General features: G+C 33.3%; 1 long non-coding RNA gene across 1 annotated transcript; it reads right to left on the bottom strand.

Moving 5' to 3' along the window:
- Positions 1-5052: 5052 nt before the first annotated feature.
- Positions 5053-7734, bottom strand: LOC143051555 (uncharacterized). The gene is made up of 3 exons (XR_012970826.1): positions 7610-7734; positions 6543-6791; positions 5053-5390 (listed from the first exon to the last, which is right to left on the bottom strand). It is a non-coding gene; the product is annotated as an uncharacterized LOC143051555 (long non-coding RNA).
- Positions 7735-23213: the final 15479 nt, after the last annotated feature.

Here is a 23213-nt window from a genome sequence, read left to right as displayed (position 1 = left end):
AAGGCAATTGTAGTGACCTGCAATACAAGAACCGTTCCATTGAGTTTAGTTATATGTCTTGTGTTTCTGTCTCTGACCTAGGTTTTCTGTATTTGGCATGTGCAGTGCATCATGACATAAGACATTGTTACATATACGTGTACCATGATGCACTTTCGTGCATGACTGCTGTGTATATTTTTGACATGGAACTATTGACCAGAATATGACTTTTTGACTCTTGACCTATGCACGTTGGGTGTGTCATCGGCATACAGTGTGTATTACCTTGACCTCAAAAAATAATTTTCAATTGACCTTGCTTCTGAATATTTGGCATGTAGATGTATTGTCATAAGATGGCAAGTCTAGTGGCAATAGAAACTTCATGTGAGCTTGACCTTTGCCCTCAATGTACAACTTGTATATTTTGTTTGAATTAAATGAGGAATTGTCTGATTGGCACTCATACCACATCTTCTTATATCTATTTTAGATATAAAGATATATTTGTTATTTTTGTGTAGCACGATGACCCTTTCCTCAAAATCTGCTTTGCGTTTTTGATAAGAAACTCTTGACCAGACTATAACTTTTTGACTATTGACCCTATGTACAAATGTATATTGGGTGTGTCTCTTGGTATGATTACCTTGACGACAAGTCAGGAGTCTCTTGTTTTTTGTTGATCTTGTGTGTTTTTAGTTGTTAGTTCAGTTTTATGTTTTGGAGTTTGAACTAGTACACACTTTGTTTAGGGGCCATCTGAGGCCCGCCTCCGGTCGAGGGATTCTCACGCTTTGTTGAAGACCCATTGGTGGCCTTCGACTGCTTTCTGCTCTTTCGTCATGTTACTGTCTCTTTTACACATTCCACATTTTCATTCTCAATTTTTAAGAATGTTTGGTACAAATGAAAACTAAATCGTGAAAAAATTGAGTGGGTCTCATTTGGGTCAAAGCGTGACGCGGGATTGCTGACTTTTATTAAGCGTGACACGTGAAAGTCAAATTATTGTGCCGTGAAAACGGGAATTGAAGTCTAGTGGGACACGGGAATTTAAAAAAAAAATGAGAATTGCTTCCGTACATAGTGTAAGCGGGATATAGGAATCCGACAAAACAGTAAGCGGGATCCGGGATCAGAACCCCCAACGAGACCCCAATTAGAGAGAACATTTACTGCTTTAGTATACGTAGCACCATGTGTGCTGCCAGTTGTGATAGATAATGCAAAATGTTTTAATCATTTTACCTTAGATTTCATTTCATTTCATGGACATGCAGATAAGGATAGTCTGTTTTTACATTATAAATTCACACAGAAGGTATACGCATATCAATAAACTGAACTCAATGCAAAGAACCTTTAAAGTACACAGAGAGCTCAATCTAGTGAAACACTTTGTTATACTGGTCACATGTAACTTGAAATATCACTGTCTGTTAACCAGACTGTACCGAGATCCTGAAAAAATATGCAAATTAATTCTAGAAGTAGAATTCAATGGAAGTAAATAAGCTGTTTACTTAAATAAAAGTAAAATATGTCAATGGGCCACAGATGCACCTGCTTGTATAAAAAAAAAAACATGAGTAAACTTCCACATATAGATGCAGGATTCACGTTATTTTGACCGTTTTGTGACCATAAGCACTGTGTATAAGTTTCAAAATATTTGGTTAAGGCAAACTAAAGTTGAAGAACGGTAACAACAGATTTAGCATTTTTCTTGTCTAAAGGCTCCGTGTTGATATTTGTATCAATGGAACTCGTACCACATCTTCTTACATCTAATGACTCACGAACAGTAAAAGTGACGCCACCCAATATCGAACTTCATAGATCTGTGTTATGGGGTAATAAACATTGCGTATAAGGTTTATAACGTTTGATTGGGTCAAAGTTATTTAAGAGAACGGAAACGAAAAATTCAGCATTTTCTATGTTTTTATAGGGACACGAATACTCATAAACGGTAAAAGTGATGCTACCAAATTTCAAATTTTATCTTGTGTTGTGTGATAATAAGCATTGTCCCAGGATAGGGGGATGGTGGGGATCCCGCCTTATTCGGTATGTATGTGCCTGTCGCAAGTCAGGAGCCTGTAATTCAGTGGTTGTCGTTTGTTTATGTGTAACATATTTGTTTTTCGTTCATTTTTTGTTAATAAATTTGTCCGTTTCTATTCTCGTTTGAATTGTTTTACATTGTCATTTCGGTGCCTTTTATAGGTGACTATGGGGTATGAACTTTGCTCATTGTTGAAGACCGTATTGTGACCTATAGTTGTTAATTCCTGTGTCATCTGATCTATTATGGAGAGTTCTCATTGGCAGTCAAGCCATATCAGGTAAAGGATGGGGAACCCGTTAACAAATTTAACCCCGCCTTATTCTGTATATATGTGCCTGTCCCAAGTCAGGAGCCTGTAATTCAGTGATTGCCGTTTGTTTATGTGTTACATATTTGTTTTTGTACATAAATAAGCCTGTTAGTTCTCTCGTTTGAATTGTTTTACATTGTCATTGCGATGCCTTTTATAGCTGACTATTGTGAATGGGCTTTGCTCATTGTTAAAGGCCGTATGGTGACATTTAGTTGTTAATTTATGAGTCATTTGGTCTTTTGTGGAGAGATTTCATTGACACTCATGCCACGTTTTCTTTTTCATATTGCGTATAAGTTTTGTAGTATTTCCTAATTTTGGTTGAGGCAAACTAAAGTTAGGAGAACGGGACTCATTTTTTGGAACGTTCGGGAAGGACGGACTAGGGTAACACCTTATGCCTATCCACTATGGCACCAACACAGAAGTTATGACTATTGTGCTGGTAATACTCATCCCACTAGCACTGCCATTAACACACACACACACACACAATTTTATTTATAAAAATATTTAATCTTAATTTTGATTTCTTTTTTTTTGGGCCGAATGATTATATGCATCCCCTTCACAAGGAGTCTCAAATTTAACAAATTTATTGTACATTTACATTTTTGTAATATTTTATAGCTTATTTTTCAACTAATTATAGCTAACAAATCTTTTTCTTTTTATATGTCTTTGAACATTTTGTTTCGAACAAAACGATTTTTTCATGTATTTCTTTCAAATCTGGCATTATTACAAAGCCAATTAAATAAAATTCAGTCGAATTTGAAAATAAATATGCAATCATTCAAATATATATTCAAGTCGTTAACTGGTCAAGTGGCTAGATGCACATATCGTCGGCCAATTGTGCGACATGTCCTAATTGGGTGGTTTTAAAACTTCTAGAAATATTAACGGAAATAAGGGATGAGTAAAGGAAATAAATGAAAACAGAACGACTGAAATTAAATAAAAGGATGTTCGATAGATTGTATATTTCGCTTTTTAAAAAAAAATCTAAACGATGCTTTATTTCTATCTAGTTTCCTAACGAAAATAATTAAAAGAGAAGATATTACCTTACAGCTTCCTTTACCGCCGATGCTGAAATGTTTAATGTAATCAAACAATTTTAGCGTCTTTGACCTACTTTATCTTTTTATTCGGATACTTGCGGTTATCTTCTCCGAGTTCAACGGGAACATTAGAATGATCTAGAATAGAACCCAGATGGAACCAAGAAGTTGGGTTGCTATAACCAAACAACCCGGATGTTGAACCAGTTACCATGGTTTCGAACCAAAGAACCAAGATTCAGAACCAAAAAAACCAGAATGAACCAAGGTTTAGAACCAGAGTGCCCGGATAGAACCTAATTGCATTCAGAATTCTCATGACTTTTTAAACCTTCAACGTATTTTCCAAATAATTTATTTATTTATTTTATTTATTTTATTTATTTTATTTATTTTATTTATTTTATTTATTTTATTTATTTTAATTTTTTTTAATTTATTTTTATGCCTCATATTTTGACTTACATCTAGAAATTGACAATGAGGGTCGAATGGCAAATTCAAAAGTTCAAACACATCAAACGAATGGATAACAAAGTTCTGTCATATTCCTGACTTGGTACAGGCATTTTCTTATGTAGAAAATGGTGGATTGAACCTGGTTTTAGTATGCCATTGTTACTGCCTTTAATTTATTTTATATCCCTGTTACGCTGGTGGATGACCTCGAGGAGTATACCATTTTTATTGCCTTTAATTTATTTTATATCCCCTGTTACGCCGGTAGATGTCTTCGAGGAGTATACCATTGTTATTGCCTTTGATTTATGTTATCTCCCCGGTTACGCCGGTAGATGTCCTCGTGGAGTATACCATTGTAATTGTCTTTTATTTAAGTTATCCCCTGTTACGCCGGTGGTGGTCCTCGTGGAGTATACCATTGTTATTGTCTTTGATTTATCTTATCTCCCCGGTTACGCCGATGGTGGTCCTCGTGGAGTATTCCATTGTTATTGTCTTTTATTTATGTTATCTCCCGGTTACCCTTGTGGTGGTCCTCGTGGAGTATACCATTGTTATTGTCTTTGATTTATGTTATCTCCGCGGTTACGCCGGTGGTGGTCCTCGTGAAGTATACCATTGTTATTTTCTTTAATGTATGTTATCTCCCTGGGTACGCCGGAGGTGATCCTCGTGGCGTATATCATTGCTATTGTCTTTTATTTATGTTATCTCCCCGGTTACGACGGTGGTTGTCCTGGAGTATAGTATTACCATTGTAATTGCCTTAAATTTGTGTTCGCCCCAGGTACGCCGGTGGTTGTCGTCGTGGAGTATACTATTGCTATTGCCTTTTACTTATGTTATCTTCCCGGTTACGCCGGTAGATGTCCTCGAGGAGTATACCATTGTTATTGCCTTTGATTTATGTTATCTCCGCGGTTACACCGGTGGTGGTCCTCGTGAAGTATACCATAGTTATTGTCTTTTATGTATGTTATCTCCCTGGGTACGCCGGAGGTGGTCATCGTGGCGTATACCATTGCTATTGTCTTTTATTTATGTTATCTCCCCGGTTACGACGGTGGTTGTCCTGGAGTAAACCATTGTAATTGCCTTTAATTTGTGTTCGCCCCATGTACGCCGGTGGTTGTCGTCGTGGAGTATACTATTGCTATTGCCTTTTACTTATGTTATCTCCACGTGTACGACGGTGGTGGTCCCTGAGTACACCATTGTTATTGCCTTTGATTTATGTTATCTCCCCTTTTACGCCGGTTGTTGTCCTCTTGAAGTATACCATTGTTATTGTCTTTTAATTATGTCATCTTCCTGGGTACGCCGGTGGTGGTCCTGGAGTAAACCATTGTTATTGCCTTTAATTTATGTTATTCCCCGAGTACGCCGGAGGTGGTTCTCGTGGACAATACTATTCTTATTGCCTTTAATTTATGCTATCTTCCCGGGTACGCCGGTGGTGGTCCTCTTGGGGGATACCTTGTTTGGTGTATTCCTGTAATCATAAATAAATATTCAAAGCTTTCGGAAGTTACATAAGTTTTTGCTCACACCTGCTCAAACAGTACTGAATTTTTTATTAACTTTTTAAAGGAAAGGTTAGAGTCAAAAACATGTATTAGGAATGCAAAAAATATATTTATTAATGAAATTATATAATTAGTGGGTTACATGGTGAATAAACAAAATGTTCATTGGTCTAGGATCACTTTCCCCCTAGAAAAGTTTAGCCCTTCAATGTTCGTTTATTTGTCCGAACTTTCACACTAGTAATGATTTGTTATATCTGATTACTTGATTTGATTTAATTAATCATTGTTAGACTCGAATAAATCAAGTCGTAATATTCCGCCAATCTACGATTACTTCAAGTAGAAGAGATCGAATACGGCGAGGAACTGAATTATTCGGGTTATGTTAGCGGTGGAATACAACTAGACGGGTCATACTGTCGGGAACTAAAAGCCCAACAGCTGTGCGATCAAATGATCGGAGCAATTGATATGTAAATCATTTATTTTGGAAATCAAAAATAAATATTGTCATAAATGAAAATAAGACTTATATACATTTTGCTAGTACTTTTGTCTATTAACCTGCATGAAGAATGCTCAAGATCCAAAAGTTTGGAAGGCAATGAATGATATATAAAACAAGAAAACATAAGGAACAATATGATTAAATGGGACATAAAAAAGAACAACCAAGTCCATCTTACTAAACGCTACATCAACCTGAGGGAATCTTGGTTTTAATCAATTAACTAAAGAATTTGAATGATTTAAACAAGACATTACTCTATTAGAAACAAGTTTTATACTTTTGAAAAGCGTCATATATAATAATATTTCGCCAAACACGAAGTGTGAATATTATTTTAGTCAATTTCAACACATCAATGACTTCACAGTAGCATCCATTTTTGTGTTCAAAAGTCCTGAGTAATGGTATCACCTAAACATATATTAATTGAATTAACATACATTCGAAAAGACTGAAGATTGTTGTGATTTTTGCCATTTCGGAAGCCAAATAATGGTTTCCATTATGTACCCTTCTTTCAAATAAAAAATCATATTTAGACCATTTTATAATGTGTATTCAATTGTTGCAATGATTCGTTAATTGTTTATCATACAATACTCACTAATAAAGATATCGTTTGCTGGTTGTATATTTATCTGTCTGATTCTGTTATGGCGTTCCTCAGATTCCAAACAGAAACAAATAATCATGAATAATACTATGAATATACATATTGTTCCTCCTACCACCCCTCCAACAATCAATTCTTCCATGCTTCCAAAACGTCCTGCTATAGTACAACACCTGATGTATCGACAATATGCTTTCACTCCAGACGAGTAGAGGTAGTAATATTCACTTCATAAACGTTCTGAAATAATGCACGATAGAATTACGTTGTAAAACAATTTTTCAGTTCGTCGTCTGAATTTAATCCCTGTTTTACTTTACATTTGGAGCAAAAATTGTTAGATTCACGAACTTGAAAATCCCGAATAACCCCCAACTCATACATTCTAAGTGCTATTTGGTACATTGTAATTTCAGGGTTTCCAGCGACACGCTCTCACAATTCCTTGTGATATGATTATGGAAGTATGCTTATAGTTAAACAACTTTCAGCTATATATCTGTTTCCCTTTCAAAATAACTACTTAAATTTCAACGGGAAATCTTACAGGCAAATATCTGGTACAGCCATGGGGAAAAAAGTTGCCCCAATTTTATCCCATTTAGTTATGGCATTTTTCGAAACTCATATGTACGAACGACCTAAATTACAGTTCGGTTTCAAATTCCACAAATACATTTTAGATCATTTGTAACGTTACTTAGATGACTGTTTTATATTGTTTATTTCTTGTATTTTGTTTAGTATTGTTTATTTCTTGTGTTTAGTTTAAATGAATTAACGCACAACATTTTAAAAACAGGGTGTGTTAAATTGTTACAAAAAAACGAATGTTCCACAAGGTTTTCCTTTTTCAAAGAAATAATATTACTCCCGCCCATCTAAATAACTCCATGAAACTCACAATGAAAAAAAAGTGGGGGGCAACAACAAGAAAAAATTATAGCCTATTCACGAACAGTGCGTTTTGTTATAAAAATACACAAATTTATACCGAAATATGTAGCTGCGATCTTTAATTTCCAACTTGTCTTGATAATATAAAAATCTGAGCATACCTTTATTTGTGTTGAATTGGCAATAAAAGAGCAATGAGAACCGTGTGCTTCCTACTTCTAAAATAAATGTATTCATATTTGTAAACTTGTTATGTGCCGAACAAACATACACTAGAACTTTATTCAATTGAAAGCATAGTTAATTTATAAATAAAAGGCCAATAATTTAAGTATTTATAAGATTAAAAGGATTAAAACCTGTAACATTATTACATGTGTTACATGATAAACTGTAACAAAACTTTAATTACAAAAAAAAAACCATTTTACATTGACAACATTTAAAGCCCTTTTAGCACTAGTGATATCATGTAATCAAAATGTGGAAAATTTTCAAGATAGAATTGAGAATGGAAATTGGGAATGTTTCAAAGAGATAACAACCCGACCAAAGAGCAGAAAACAGTCGAAGGCCACCAATGAGTCTTCAACACAGCGAGAAAATCCTACACCCAGGGGCGTGCTTGAGTTGGCCTCTAAATACTCAATACTGTTTTGAAACAAATTTATTTCAGAATGGTGATCATAACCAAACAATGAAGATATGCATTGGAACTTGAGTTTTTGATAGTAAAGTTGCTTACAATTCGATTTGCCAAATTTAATCGATTGCAGTTTTAAAAGCTAAAAAGTTATTTTTTTTTGCGAAACTACATAACTTGTGAATTTTTTTTACGTGCATAGATAGTAAAGCTTAAAAACACCAACCAGAACAAATTGCATTGGTCATACACACTTAGATCTAAAATAATGAAACTCTTTTAATTGATTACGTGTTTTTTTTTAAAACTTTTTTTTTTACAGGAAAGGTTGAATAAAAGGATAACATCAGTTTGTATTCGCAATTGCTCCAGCACCTCTTGATGAATTTGGTTCACATCTACAGAATTTCCAACTCATTATGACACGGACTTTGTCAGACCTGCACATTATCGTACACATTTGCACACACCTCTCTTATCTAACCCCTTAAAAGAATCCAATGACGCATTTTCATTATCTTACCTGTATAATGCAATCATAGCCTTTTTAAACGATGTCCGTTGTAAGTGTTTTCAGTGATATTTTTTTTATGTGAAAAAACCCCTGATCAGTAGAATGTACAACTCAAAGCCATCCTGTAGCAATTTTGAAGTTGACACTGAATACTTGAATGAATTGTTTCGGAATAAGGAAACGATGTTCTTTGACTTAAGACATAATTATTATTTTTCTCATACATCGATGACATTTATAAAGTCTGAGTAGAAGTAGCAGCTCTCGAATATAGAGAATGAGTTAAGAAATAGATAATCCATGCACTGGTGAACTTGGTGCATTGCTGTTAAAAGATGAGAAAAATTTACAATTTCAAATAGGAGTTGTCGCGTTTGTCAGACACTGGTCCTGAGATCGTTTGTCAGACACTGGTACTGAGATAACATAGAAAATATAGAAGCCCGGTTAACTGTCAATTTGCTCATTTAGAGTTGTTTATATATAAAAGAAGAAATGGTATGATTGCCAATGAGACAACTCTCCACAAGAGCCCAATGAGACAGAAATTAATAACTATAGGTCACCGTACGACCTACAACATTTAGAAAAGTCCATACCGCATAGTTAGTTATAAAAGGCCCTGCAATGACAAATGTAGAACATTCCAAAATGACAAATTGTTTGTTATTATTAAGTAAACTTAAGTCTAAGATGTTAAAATATACTTGTTTTCTCTTGAAATGTTTCATATTTAATTCTTGTTTTAGCTTATCTTATTCCCTGACAAATCAATTTTAACGCTATAAGGCAGGATCCTTTCCATAGTTCAAATGATCCAATTCCAAATTCTAAATATTCTCATTCAAAAAAGATAAATAGACTTATTAAAAAGGGACACAAACGTCTATTAAGTTAATAGACTATTAACTTCTAATAGACTATTAAATATCTAATTGACAATTAGTTAATAGAGTGATTTAATAGCGTTGCACGAAGTACTTTTAAGGATACTATTAACTAATAGACAATTAAGTGACTATTAACATTTTAATAGTCAATTAAGCTCCATTTAATTCTGCGAGTTTCATCATTTTTTCACAACGTCATTACGATTTTCTCGATTTTCATCATTTTCACGACGTTATCATGATTTTCATGATTTTCATCAATTTTTCATGACGTCAACACGATTTCAGCGATTTCATCATTTTTCAACGGGGTTGTGTTCTACATCGAAGCAGTTAAATAATGCTACGTAATGCTACGTAGATTTATGACTGGATTGAACGTGTAGCTAGCCTAGCTGCTATCAATATCTACGTAGCTGTTAGGCTATCTACACGTTCAATAGTCATACATCTACGTAGCCGCTAATATATTAAACGCAACCCTGGGTCTACTTTCAATTGACACCAAAACATGTCTAATTCCAAAATACAAGAAATTGCATATGTTGTATTGAAAGAGATAGAAAAGTCTCGAAAAACGAGGGGAATTGGGGAATAAAAAAGCATTAGTCTTAAATTCCATTATGTTACTAATTTAAATATAAAGTTTATTGTCGACGTCTACAAAAGAAAATTGACAACTGCAGCCTGCTATATTTATATCTTCCATTTCGAGAGTCTGGCTCCATCTAAGTCGATTTTTCACTTCGTTTATGGAAGGTAGGGAAATCGAATAAATTACTATAGTATTTGGCACAATCGTGGTAAAATCAGAAATTTTTAATCTCCCATGAGAAAAATTAAGCCGCTAATTTATTTCAAACAAGATACAAGAAATTGCTTGTGTTGTCATTGCAAGGGATTGGAAATTCTCGGAAAAAATACACAAGGGGAGAAATTAAGTATCATAAATCGGGGCAGCCCCGTTATTCAGATGTCCCATTAGTCCGACACCCCATTGGTGCGACATCCCAATAGTCCGACGCCCAATTAGTCCGACACCCCATGATAGTCTGATACCCCAAATAGTCTGACATGGAATAATTCAACAACTTTTTAAAAATAAATAATTTTGATTTCAAGAGAATAATCCCATCAGTTAAACCTATTCCTCCTGATAGTCCTAAAAATAATAATACAAGTAACATATCATAAAGTACTTACAATATTTCAATTTTGCGTGATGTCCAGTGGCAAATATTACTGACATGCATGTTCAGGCCGAGAACAATCAGTTGCCAGTAAAAAAAAATTAGATAGGCCCTGTAAAAGTTGCCATCCGGCATGAAAAAGTGTCAATGACACTTGAACTGCCACTAGACAATGAAAGTACATACTAGTATTGAATAGGAACCGCCGCGAATTTGTCTTGCAGCAGGCTCAGACAATTTATCACGGTTGGTTGGTAGATATGTATTAGTGAAAGTGGACGGATATATTCACCCCTAAAACTATGAATGAATGAGACGCGGTGTAGCGAACATTTTGTCAAACTAAATAAGCTTTGTGAAGCTTTATCGAATAACTAACATGACGATACACAGCTATGTATCTCTCTTAAAGCAGAGAAATTAGAAAGTTAAGGCTCCAGTTAGGCTTTACCGCTTAGACGATTGTATGCGAGATGCTTAGTTTAGTGTACAGAATTATTTTGAGATGAACATTAGTTCAGTTAGTCTATATATACAACAATGTTTATAACTACTATTAAGAGTTAGTTAATACGCGGTACGTTGAACTATAAAAACTGTGGTAAACCAAATAGAACTTTGTAAAGTTTGCCGCGTTCTCTGTGAGGAATCTGTTAGAATAAGTTTACAAACGCAAAAAATGCTCGTAAATCGGAATAGTGAAAACTGGCACCTTCCGTTGTGAGTGTCAAAAGATGTGGTGTTGGTTGTTAGAGTAATTTTCGTGTCGCATGTTTGCATGTTTTGTTTAACACTATATATAAGGTATGGGGGAATCTGCATTCAAAATATTTTTTTTCATCTGCTTGACCAGAAATATTTTTTTTCCATCAAATTGGGGATCAGAATATTTTTTTAAGGAAAAAAACATAACCCTCTTGAAGTTAAATGGTCGTTCCCTGATCACGGGAACATTTTTCTTTATGAAGAGAGACTGCACTGCTGATGACATTTCTTTTTTTTTTAAATAGAATGTGTTCCTATTTTCTTATACCAAAACTTTTCAGTTTCTTTATATGCATCATGGTCATGGTACTTCTTTGATAGTTATACCCTATAGGTGGCATGCTAAAATCTGTTTCTGTGATATAAGAACGAATAGTTCAAATAACATGTCAACAATTATTCTACCAAGGGGTGTCTGGGTCATATCTGTATTCTTTAAAATGTTTGCCATTTTCTCTATTTTTTATATTTTTTGCCCATTATTTTAGGACCTCATTTTTCTCTATTCTTTAATCACCCCTCATTATTCTCTATTCTGTAAATCCACTCAAACACCCTCATGAAGCTCTACTCGGACTATTGGGGTGTTGGACCAGTGGGGTGTCGGAATATCTGGGCGATCCCCAAAAGTCCAATAATTGTTTATGTTATTATGAACCCTATCCCATGTCAATATCAGATATTTGTTTGAAGGTTATACCCAAGATATACAAAAGTGTCGGATAGTTTCGTTTCATCTACAGTTTTCAGTTGCAAAAAAAATAATGTTAGATATGTATTATTGGTTATAAATATTATGGAAAATATACACTATGCCATCTTTACTTAAAAAAAAAACTAAATTAATTCACTGTGTAATATATCAAAATTGTCACGTAGTTTCTCTTTATCACTGGTATTAAAGAGATAATAGTAACTGCAATTACGATTATCCCAATATGGCGACGGTAGATATAGGTAAAATCTTTACACTCATTTTTCTTAAATGTAGCATGCTTTTGTCAATAGTTACTCAGCTGCAAGGTTTATCTATACCATTACATCATATTTGAATCGTAACGGTGCACTGGAATCGTCTGAGCGCTTTGAAAATTGCCGTTGAAAAATTCGGTATGATAATCGTAACTCTATGGTATTTTTCTTCTTTGATAATCGTAATTTTCTTTATCGGATAATAGTAACTGAAACATAATAAATGTGTCTTTCAGCATTTCAATGGTATTTTGTGTGTTAAAAATGCAAATGTCAAGTTTAACGATGACATAAACGCATATAAAAATAAATGAAGAAACTTACAGGTTAATATCTAGGACAAATTTACTTATATATATATAAAGAAATACATAAGAAATCCGATGGACAAGGTATAATTTGCAGTTGTCACTACACACAGGCAGACATATATATATATATATATATATATATATATATATATATATATATATATACAGTCATGGGACTAAAGTGAGTTCCCAGTAAAAAAAAGTCCTATCATTTCAACTTGTATATCTATTTATAACTGACAACAATATGCATAACCTTTTAGTTTAAACATATTTTACTTGCAAAAGTAGCAAAAGGGATTGGACACAAGTTATAACAACATTAGAGACGTCCTCTCCCAATATAAATATAAACACAAAGTACATTAGATAATGGCGAGAAAAAAAAACACAGCATAGTAGTAATGCATGTAATACATACTTCAAAAAAAAATTAGAAATAAAAAGAAAAAAGAAAAAAAAAATACAATATAATAAGGAATAATAATGAAACAACTAGACTGAAGTGAAAGGTTGTAAAGTAGAAATTTAGAATGTTAATTGACTGCTTTAAATCTTTGTGTTATTCTGATATAAGATTGTACGGACTCAAAATGTCTTTGTTTTGCTGAAAAGAAAGGTCACCGTCACCAGCTAAAAGAAGCTCAATGGATATAGCATAACTTTCTAATTTTGAAAACAGTATTTCTCTGGCTTCGTTGTGAAGAGCGCACTGTAAAAAATAGTGTATACTATCCTCAACAGGGTGGCCACAGCTGCATGCGGGACTGGGTTTAATATTAACACGATGTTAATCTGAATTTAAAGAACTGCACATATTTCTCAAACGTGTATGAATGATATTAATTTTCTATCCCCACAACTAAAATAGGAAGGTGGCTGTATCAATTTAATAGAAAATAACTTATTGTATGGCAAGTATGCAAATACAAAAATGTTCCTTGTTTAGTACCTTCAATATTTGTCTCTACAATATCTTCCATGCATATGTATGCATCATACTTTTCATATACCGAGTATTTATGAATTTTTGAATTAGTTTGTTTCTAATATTGCGGAATATGCGTTATTTTATTCTCCACTTTGCAGTCATTCTTTGAATAAGTATTCATTGTAAGACAATTTAAAGCCACATCAACTTCAATTCTTCATTTTCGGGCTTTTGGCCAAACTATAAGAGAACACAAATCCATGTTTGTCAAAGAACTCCACGTTACTTAATTTCATAATACACAAAAAATCCCAACCTTTCTCTATTCTTATATAGCATTAACTGTTTAAAGGATGTCATATTGTTATAATTCAAAATTAAATTTGTGTTGTTTATAGTTATTTTCTGAGATATCGAAATTTCAGTGACAGTCATGAAGTAGCTAAAATGCCAAAAAATATGGTATGATTAACAACGAGACAACTTTCCACAAGAGACCAACATGACTCAGATATTAACAAAAATAGGTCACCGTACGGCCTTCAACAATGAGCAAAGACCATACGGCATAGACAGCTATAAAAGGCTCCGAAATGACAATGTAAAACACTTTAGACGAGAAAACTAACGGCATTATTTATTAAAAAAACTAAATTTTATGATATACTAGTATGTAGATATAGGAAGATGTGGTGTGAGTGCCAATGAGACATGCAACTCTCTATCCAAATAACAATTTATAAAAAGGTAAACCATTATAGGTCAATGTACGGCCTTCAACACGGAGCCTTGGCTCACACCGAACAACAAGCTATAAAGGGCCCCAAAATTACTAGTGAAAAAAAAACAATAGCATAACATCACAACATAGAAAAACGCACGTTAAAATATCATTGGCAGACTTAACTCAATCAAAAAACATAAATTAATACACATATGTAGCTGTTTTCCTAAGAACTGTTAATAATATATGCATAAAGAGAAATGTCATAAGATGGAACGTTTCGTAAATAATTCATCGACATAACTTCATTATATGCTATTAGATATATGTTTTAAGTGTCAATATCAATAAAACACTTTCCAGTTACGATTATCTTTCCATTTTTAAATACCATAATTACGATTATCTTTTTTTCCGAGTTACGATTATCATCCCGAATTTTTCGACGGCAATTTTCAAAGCGCTTAGACTAATCCAGTGCACCTTTACGATTCAAATATGATGTACTGGTATAGATAAACCTTGCAGCTGAGTAACTATTGACAAAAGCATGCTACATTTAAGAAAAATGAGTGTAAAGATTTTACCTATATCTACCGTCGCCATATTGGGATAATCGTAATTGCAGTTACTATTATCTCTTTAATACCAGTGTTTATGTCCTACGAATAACAATGTATGGTACTGTGCACTGTTCTGTTATTTGTGTTTCTTATAAATCTGTAGTAATCATTAAAATGTTAACTTTGCATGCCATACTTGATAGAAATGCGGACGTGAAAGAAAGCACTCTTTCTCAAAACTTCAATGGAGATTACATTTACACATTATTCGTTTATACATCGTATTTCGGGGGAAATGTGTATTAATTTTCAATGTTGACACCAATATCGATGTGCTGGATGTAGAATTTTACGAAGAAAAACTACGGCTGTAATTTAAAACTGCCATATTTGTTATTGCATAGCAAAGACTAGTTAAATCATTGACAATATTATAATATTAACCTAGTCCAAATAATTTTGACGTCTGGCAAGACTATTTTTTTTTTCTGGGACGCCTTCCATTGGCCCAATATTGTTATCGTACGATGCAGTCCGGTGTAACCGCGCATTACAGAATTATTTTGAGAAGAACATTAGTTTAGTTTGTTTATATACAACAATGTTTATACACTACTTAATTGAAGAGTGAATTATTTAAAGTTAATACATTAAACTCTAAAGACAGTGTTAAACCAAACAGAACTTTGTAAAATTTACCGCGGTCTATGCATATATATGAGGAATCTGTAAGAACAAGTTTACAACAGCAAACTAGAGGCTCTAAAGAGCCTGTGTCACTCACCTTGGTCTATGTGAATATTAAACAATGGACACAGATGGATTCATGACAAAATTGTGTTTTGGTGATGGTGATGTGTTTGTAGATCTTACTTTACTAAACATTCTTGCTGCTTACAATTATCTCTATCTATAACAGTACTTTCTGTGGAAAATGTTATTGAAAATCTTCAAATTTTAAGAAAATTGTTAAAAATTGACTATGAAGGGCAATAACTCCTTAGGGGGTCAATTGACTAATTTGGTCATAGTGACTTATTTTTAGTTCTTACTTTGCTGTACATTATTGCTGTTTACAGTTTATCTCTATCTATAATAATATTCAAGATAACAAAAAAACAGCAAAATTTTCTCAAAATTACCAATTCAGGGGCAGCAACCTAACAACCGATTATCCGATCCATCTGAAAATTCCAGGGCAGATAGATCGTGACCTGATCAACAATTTCACTTCCTGTCAGATTTGCTCTTAATGCTTTGGTTTTTGAGTTATAAGCCAAAAACTGCATTTTACCCCCATGTTCTATTTTTAGCCATGGCGGCCATCTTGGTTGGTTGGCCGGGTCACCGGACACATTTTTTAAAGTAGATACCCCAATGATGATTGTGGCCAAATTTAGTTAAATTTAAATTTGGCCCAGTAGTTTCAAAGGAGAAGATTTTTGTAAAAGTTAACGCAGGACGACGACGACGGACGACGACGGACGCCGGACGCCAAGTGATGAGAAAAGCTTACTTGGCCTTTCGGCCAGGTGAGCTAAAAATGCTGGTAAATCGATCGGAATAATGAAAACTGGAACCTTCCTGTGACAGTGCCAACTATTTTATGAAGGGGTGTCTGGATTGCGGAGGAAGGGGTCGTTAATTCCTATCTGTATTCTTTATACTTTCTGCCAATTATTCTCTAATCTTTATATTTAAACACCTCATTTTTCTCTATTCTTTGTTATTGGTCTATTTTCTCTATTCTTTAAATCCCCCCCCCCCCCCCATCATTCTCTATTCTGTAAACCCACATCCACACCCTCGTGAAGCTCTACTCATGAGGTATATTTTCTATAACTGCAGTTATTAACCTGTGTCGGCCTATTGGGGTGTCGGAACAATGGGGTGTCGGAATAATGATGTGTCGGAATATCTGGGCAACCCCAAATAAGTCCAATAATTTCTGTAAATTATGAACCCTTAGGCCTATCCCATGTGAATATCAGATATTTATTTTAAGTTTATATCCAAGACATACCAAAGTGTCGGATAGTTTTGTTTCATCTTCATTACAGTTTTCAGTTGCAAAAAAATTTGTTAAATATGTATTGGATATAAAAATTATGGATAACATACACCATGCCATCTTAAATAAATAAAAAAAAAAATCAAAGCTATCACGTAGTTTCTCTTATCTCCTACGAATAAAAATGTATGTTATTGTACGTTATTGTGCACTGTTCTGTTATTCTGATTTCTCCAATCTGTAGTAATCATTTTAAAAAATGTTAACTCGGCATGCCATACTTAATAGAAATGCGGACGTGAAAGAAAGCACTCTTTATCAAAGCGTCAACGGAGATTGCACATTCTTCACCCCTGTTATAAAAGGTTTTCAAATGTCCAATGCTTTCGTCCATGCATGCCTTCTACAAATTGTTAATTTTGGAGAATTGATTTTATACTAAGAAATATATTTCAGTTTGAACAAAGCATACTTGAGGGTTTGGATGGGGTTAAATGATTAGAGAATAATGCCCTTAAAAAATGAAGATGAGAGAATAATGGGCCAAAAAAATAAAGATTAGAGAAATGCGTGGTCTAAAAATATAATGAGTATTGAATGATTTATAAAAGAAAACGCTAAAAATTAACTGTTGACAGAATTTTCCCTTCTTAGAATTTAAAGAAAATGACCAAAATTATCATTGTAAAAATATGATAAAAGTAAAAACAAACTTGGTAAACCTTTTTTGGTTTCGTGATAACAGACTATAGGATTCAGTCAATGTGAACTGGTTTCCGATACTTCTACTCGGACTTTTATCAGTGGCGGATCAGTGTACGCCCTCTACGCCCCCTCCCCCTCTTTTGCTCGGATTTTTTTTTTAAATGATTAATCAGACTAGACTTCGTGAACATGGTGAACTTTGCCATTTCCCGTGTACTACTATTTAATTTTTATACGACAATTCTTGACCTATAAAGATATTTTTCGCTGGAATTTACTGATTATCAAAGTCATGTGATTCGCTATGGTGGAGTTGACCTGCAGTGCGTCGAATAAAACGTCTCTCAGTCATTTTGAAATTCAAATTACAGTAACACATTGCATAGGCTGAGGATGACAATCATGACACCTTCAAAGCGACACAGGATTTAGCAAGAACATATTGACTTATATTTCACTATTCCACCAAACAGAAAGTAATGCTCTATAGACTATGTCACTCTCATGAAAAAAAAAAAGTTCCACAGCAATAGTATCTAACTACGGAAACATGTTTAACCCCAAACGCCCCAGCCTATTTTAAAATAATATACCTGAATAATGATCCCCAGTCAGTATAAGCTCTATATAGATTTAAAGTCGTTAGTGCGAACCATTTGATTTGATTTGAGGAGACAGTCTTAGATATTTGAGAGAGAAAAAAATAACTCTAGTTTTTGCCTTCAACAAAAATTCTAGACGCAAAACAAAAATCTTGTCCACATTTTTTTCTATTAGAAACGAAAATTCCCAACAGAAGGCATTAAATAAACATGATGAATAAAAGCGGGCATATTTTTTTGTGGCAGGGGTTTTCATGTCTGACCGGAATGTCTGTTTCGCCGAACTGATATATATGGAATACTTTTTTCAAGACCAGACTGCAACCTGCCTGCTGGGTGTGGCCTTTATGTCATCATTTGTCGGCCGGCATTCATAAATTCGTTGTCATTTCAGACTCATTCTTAGCCTTTGATTGATTTGGAACCCTTTACTTCCCTTAATGTTGTTGGGTGAAACATATCAACCAAAAATTTGGATAAAAATTGCTTGCCTTTTGTCTTTTTTAACTCGTGTCGGTCGTATTTCAAATTCAATCGAATAGCCCAGCGTATATCTTGTTAACAACAAGAACTCTGTGAGGTTATTCTAATTTAACTTCCAACAAACGTGCGAGAATTTTCCATGCCTATGTTTTACTGACAAATCACACATTAAATGTATCAGTACATAGCTCTTGGATCCATACTATCATTTTATGATAGAAATTAATAGGGAGATACAGCATCTAAAATCTCCAACCCTTACACCATACCTGCAACTACAAAATATGCATGCCCCACGCCAGGAACCGTTAAAAAGTGCATATTTCACTTATTTTATGTTTTTAGTCCTAAAAAGGGGCCAAAAAAAAATTCGCCTCCCTCCGCTCGGCTATCTTTTACAAACTACGGCCCCTCTTTCAAAAAACCTGAAGCCGACCCTGTTTATAGCTGACTATGTGGTTGGCTTTTGCTCATTGTTGAATGCCGTACAGTGACCTATAGGTGTTAATTTCTGTGTCATTTGGTCTCTTTGAAGAGTTGTCTCATTGGCAATTACACCACATCGTCTTATATGTAGTCAAAATCACTGGAAAGAACTGATGAGAACTTGGACTTGTTACTTCAAGGAACTAGCACTTTAATCATGCGGAACAATACTCATCAACACGTCATTGTTGAGAAACAAATGAAAGCCTTGATGTTGTTTGGAAATCACCGTTCTCATTTATTTAAAAGAATGTTTTTTACTTTTGTTTTTAAAGATTAAAGAAAACTTGGGAAAAAATTAGATAATAATGCGTAAAAAATCACTTTTAAAGAATAGACTTATTTTTTGAAGATTAGAGAAAAAAGGGGTGAAAATTAAATGTTTACAGAATAACAGACCCCCCCCATTCAGACCCTCATACTTCCAAGGATGACGGCAAAAGTTTTTTTCTTCAGTTTAATGACACTTGCCGTATTGAAAATAAAACCATTGTTTCCCTAATAGATTCATAATGAAAATGGTTAATCATAGAATTACAATTATATCTTCATTTATGCTTCTTTCTATTATTATTTCCTAATAACAAAAACAATTCTTTTTGTGACGAAATCATACAATGTGGGATATCACCGGCTGTGCGAGGCTCTCAGTCCGTCAAATCATCGAGTTAAGAAGAGCCTGTCACGGTATTCTTCGGCTGATTTTGAGGTACAAGTAATCCAAGCACTTGCATGGCATCCATTTTAAATGTACAATTAAGGACTTAATAGCGCTCCTTCGTTCAATTAAATTTAATAGTGAGTTAATAGACTATTAACGTTAATTAAATTTTGTGCAACGCAAGTAATAGACTATTAAATCTAAGTGTACTTTTAATAGACTATTAACTTTAATAGACGTTTGTGCAACCCAGTCCTGACAGGTCATTAAAGATTGCATATTTTGGCGTCAATATTGATTATAATAATAATAATAATAATAATATCTTTATTTAAAGAGAGTGACTCATTTGGATTAAACCAATTTTCAATAAGGCTCTCTACATGCATACAATGTTAACAATATGAATAAAAAATAATTAGTCTACTGTTACACACATGTAAACAATAGACGTATATAAAGTAATATAACAACAACAACAAAAACAACTATGGTATACATTGTGGCTTAACTTATAAATTCAACACTTTTAAAAAAAAATGACTTGTAAGAGTTTTTGAATGCAGATATACTTTTTGATTTTTTTAATTTCACTGGACAGTGAATTCCACACTTTTGGACCACTAAAAGAAAAACTTGATTTGTATAATTCTGTATTTGATTTAGGGACAATAAAATTATCCGATGATGAAAGTCGAGTATTGTACGATTGTTTACTACTTGTAGGCACAATAAGATTGGATAAATATTTTGGTGCCAGTTGGTGTTTTGATTTATACATTAATAATGATTTGTGGTAAAATATTCTCTTAGTAACAGGAATGATTCCAGATTTTTCAAATAGTTCAATAGATGGTTTTCGAATATCGTGTTCGTTTAAAATAATTCTAGCTGCCCTTTTTTGCAATTTTAGTAGACTGTTAACTAAAAACTTGTTACAGTTTCCCCATACTGAACAACAGTAATCCAAATGTGGAAGAATATACGCATTGTAAAATAGAATTCGTGCATTGTGATTCAAGTATTTCTTGATTCTTTTTAATAAAGCTAATGAAGAATTAACTTTTTTGATTATATGATTAATTTGATCATACCAAGAAAGAGTTTTGTCAACAAAAATACCCAGGTCTTTTTCACAGTGACTTTCATTAATCTTTTGGCCATTAATGGATACATTTAATGTGTCATTACACATTACAGACAGTTTTTGTTTTGAACCTATACACATTGTCTTAGTTTTTGACACATTAACTAACATTTTGTTTTCATCAACCCATTGACAAATATTTTCTAATACAACATTGAGTGTCTGACTTATATACCTTTTGTCTTTTCCAATTACAGAAATAGTGCTATCATCAGCAAAAAGATCAAGATTATGATTAGGATTACACAAAGGCAAATCATTAATAAATATTAAAAATAATATAGGACCTAAAACGGACCCTTGAGGTACACCTGCTTTTAATGTAGATACATCTGAAAAAGTATTTGAAATTGATACGACTTGATGTCTATCAGCTAAATACGAAGTAAACCAATGAATTGAATTATAAGAACATTTATATTTTTGTAATTTTTGAAGGAGCAGTTTGTGATTTAGAAGATCAAAAGCTTTACATAGATCTAAAAAATACTGCCCCTACTAAATTTCCTTCATCAACGGCTTTTAACCATTTATCTATCAAAGAAGTCATAGCAGTTTGACAGGAATGGTTTGCACGAAAGCCTGATTGCATGACATACAATTAATGAATGGCTATTATCTAATTTGAATTTATTGAACCATAAAACTAATTTTTGACTCTTCACATTGAATAATCCGCGAAGCGGATTATGTAAAATGTGAAGAGTCAACAATTAGTTTTATGGTTCAATAAAATCAAAATAAATTATTGCCATTCATTATAAATAAATTTCTATCAAAAATAAGGCTCAAAGAACTTTTTATAATATTTATATTAACAATAACAACGTACACACATGTTAGCGTATGAATACACAACGTCAGAGTGGGCGTGTCGCCATCAAAATTGAGAACATTGAAAATAAAACTAATAATTTTAACCAATCAGAAGACAGTAAAAACACCAAATTTATTTATTAGATTATATTTGTTTAGAAAATTCATGAAATGAGTTTTTACGTGTCGCTCAAGGATCTTAGATAGTAATGGTAAAATTGCAATAGGTCTGTAATTAAAAACATCATTTTTTGAACCTTTATTTTTAAAAACTGGTAGAACTTTAGCCAGTTTGAATAACGATGGGTACACTGATTTTCTTATGCTTAAATTAAAAATGTGGCATAATGGAATTGAAATAAGCTGTGATGACATTTTTAAAAACTTTGCACTGATATTATCAAGACCTGTTGCTTTTTTCTCATCAAGTGTGATTAATTGATGGAGAACAAATTCATTAGTTATTTGTGGTATGGTAAAAAAGACATTTTCTGGTACACGACATGAAATATAATTATCAAGTTTTCCAGAACAACTGGTGCTTGAGTTTGAATTAAGATTGACATTTTCAGTAATATTTGTAAAATAATTATTGAAAGTATCAGCAATGCTTTTAGGGTCTGTAATTGGTTTATTACTACAGTCATTTAAGATTGCATGGTTATGATGATTTTCACTACCATTTACATTATGCAAGTGTTTCCATAATTTGCTACTATTTCCTTTTTCTTGTTCTAATACTTCAGTATAAAAATTTTGTTTTGAATTTTCTATGAGGTATTTAACCTTATTTCTCCAAAATTTATAGTTATATGTGTCTTTTTTCTTATGATAATAATCACGTTTTTTCATGCCCTCCTTAATTTCATCATTTATCCACTGATTTTGATAAACATGTTTAACTCGCTTTTTAATGAGAGGAGCATGATGATTTAACACTTCAGTAAAAATATTTATAAAACTTAGTAGCGCTTCATCAGGATCATCAATTTCTAGTATACTGTCAAAGGGACACTGAGATAAATGGTGAATAAAATCAGTCTCGTTAAAATATTTTGTAGATCTATAAGTTATATAATCATGAATTTGCTTTTTCGTTTTGAACCCTCTTTTATGATTCACTTATAGGGTCTTTGCAACGGAACTAAACACATTTATTTAAAAACCAGTTGTTGGCATGACGCGGGTTGTGTTCTTCTCATATATGTTATGATGGTATGATACTAAACCACTCACGGGAAGGATTGTGCCTGATATTCATATGATGAAGACTTTATCTTTCAATCAGTTTAATTGAAATCTGGAGCTGGCAAGTCAGTTAATTGCTAGTAGTCTGATGTTATTTATGTAT

The sequence above is a fragment of the Mytilus galloprovincialis genome, chromosome 1 (assembly GCF_965363235.1).
Source record: "Mytilus galloprovincialis chromosome 1, xbMytGall1.hap1.1, whole genome shotgun sequence".
NCBI classification, from domain to species: Eukaryota; Metazoa; Mollusca; class Bivalvia; order Mytilida; family Mytilidae; genus Mytilus; species Mytilus galloprovincialis.
The sequence above is the reverse complement of the archived record's forward strand: the minus strand, read 5'-3'. Positions and strand labels throughout refer to the sequence as shown.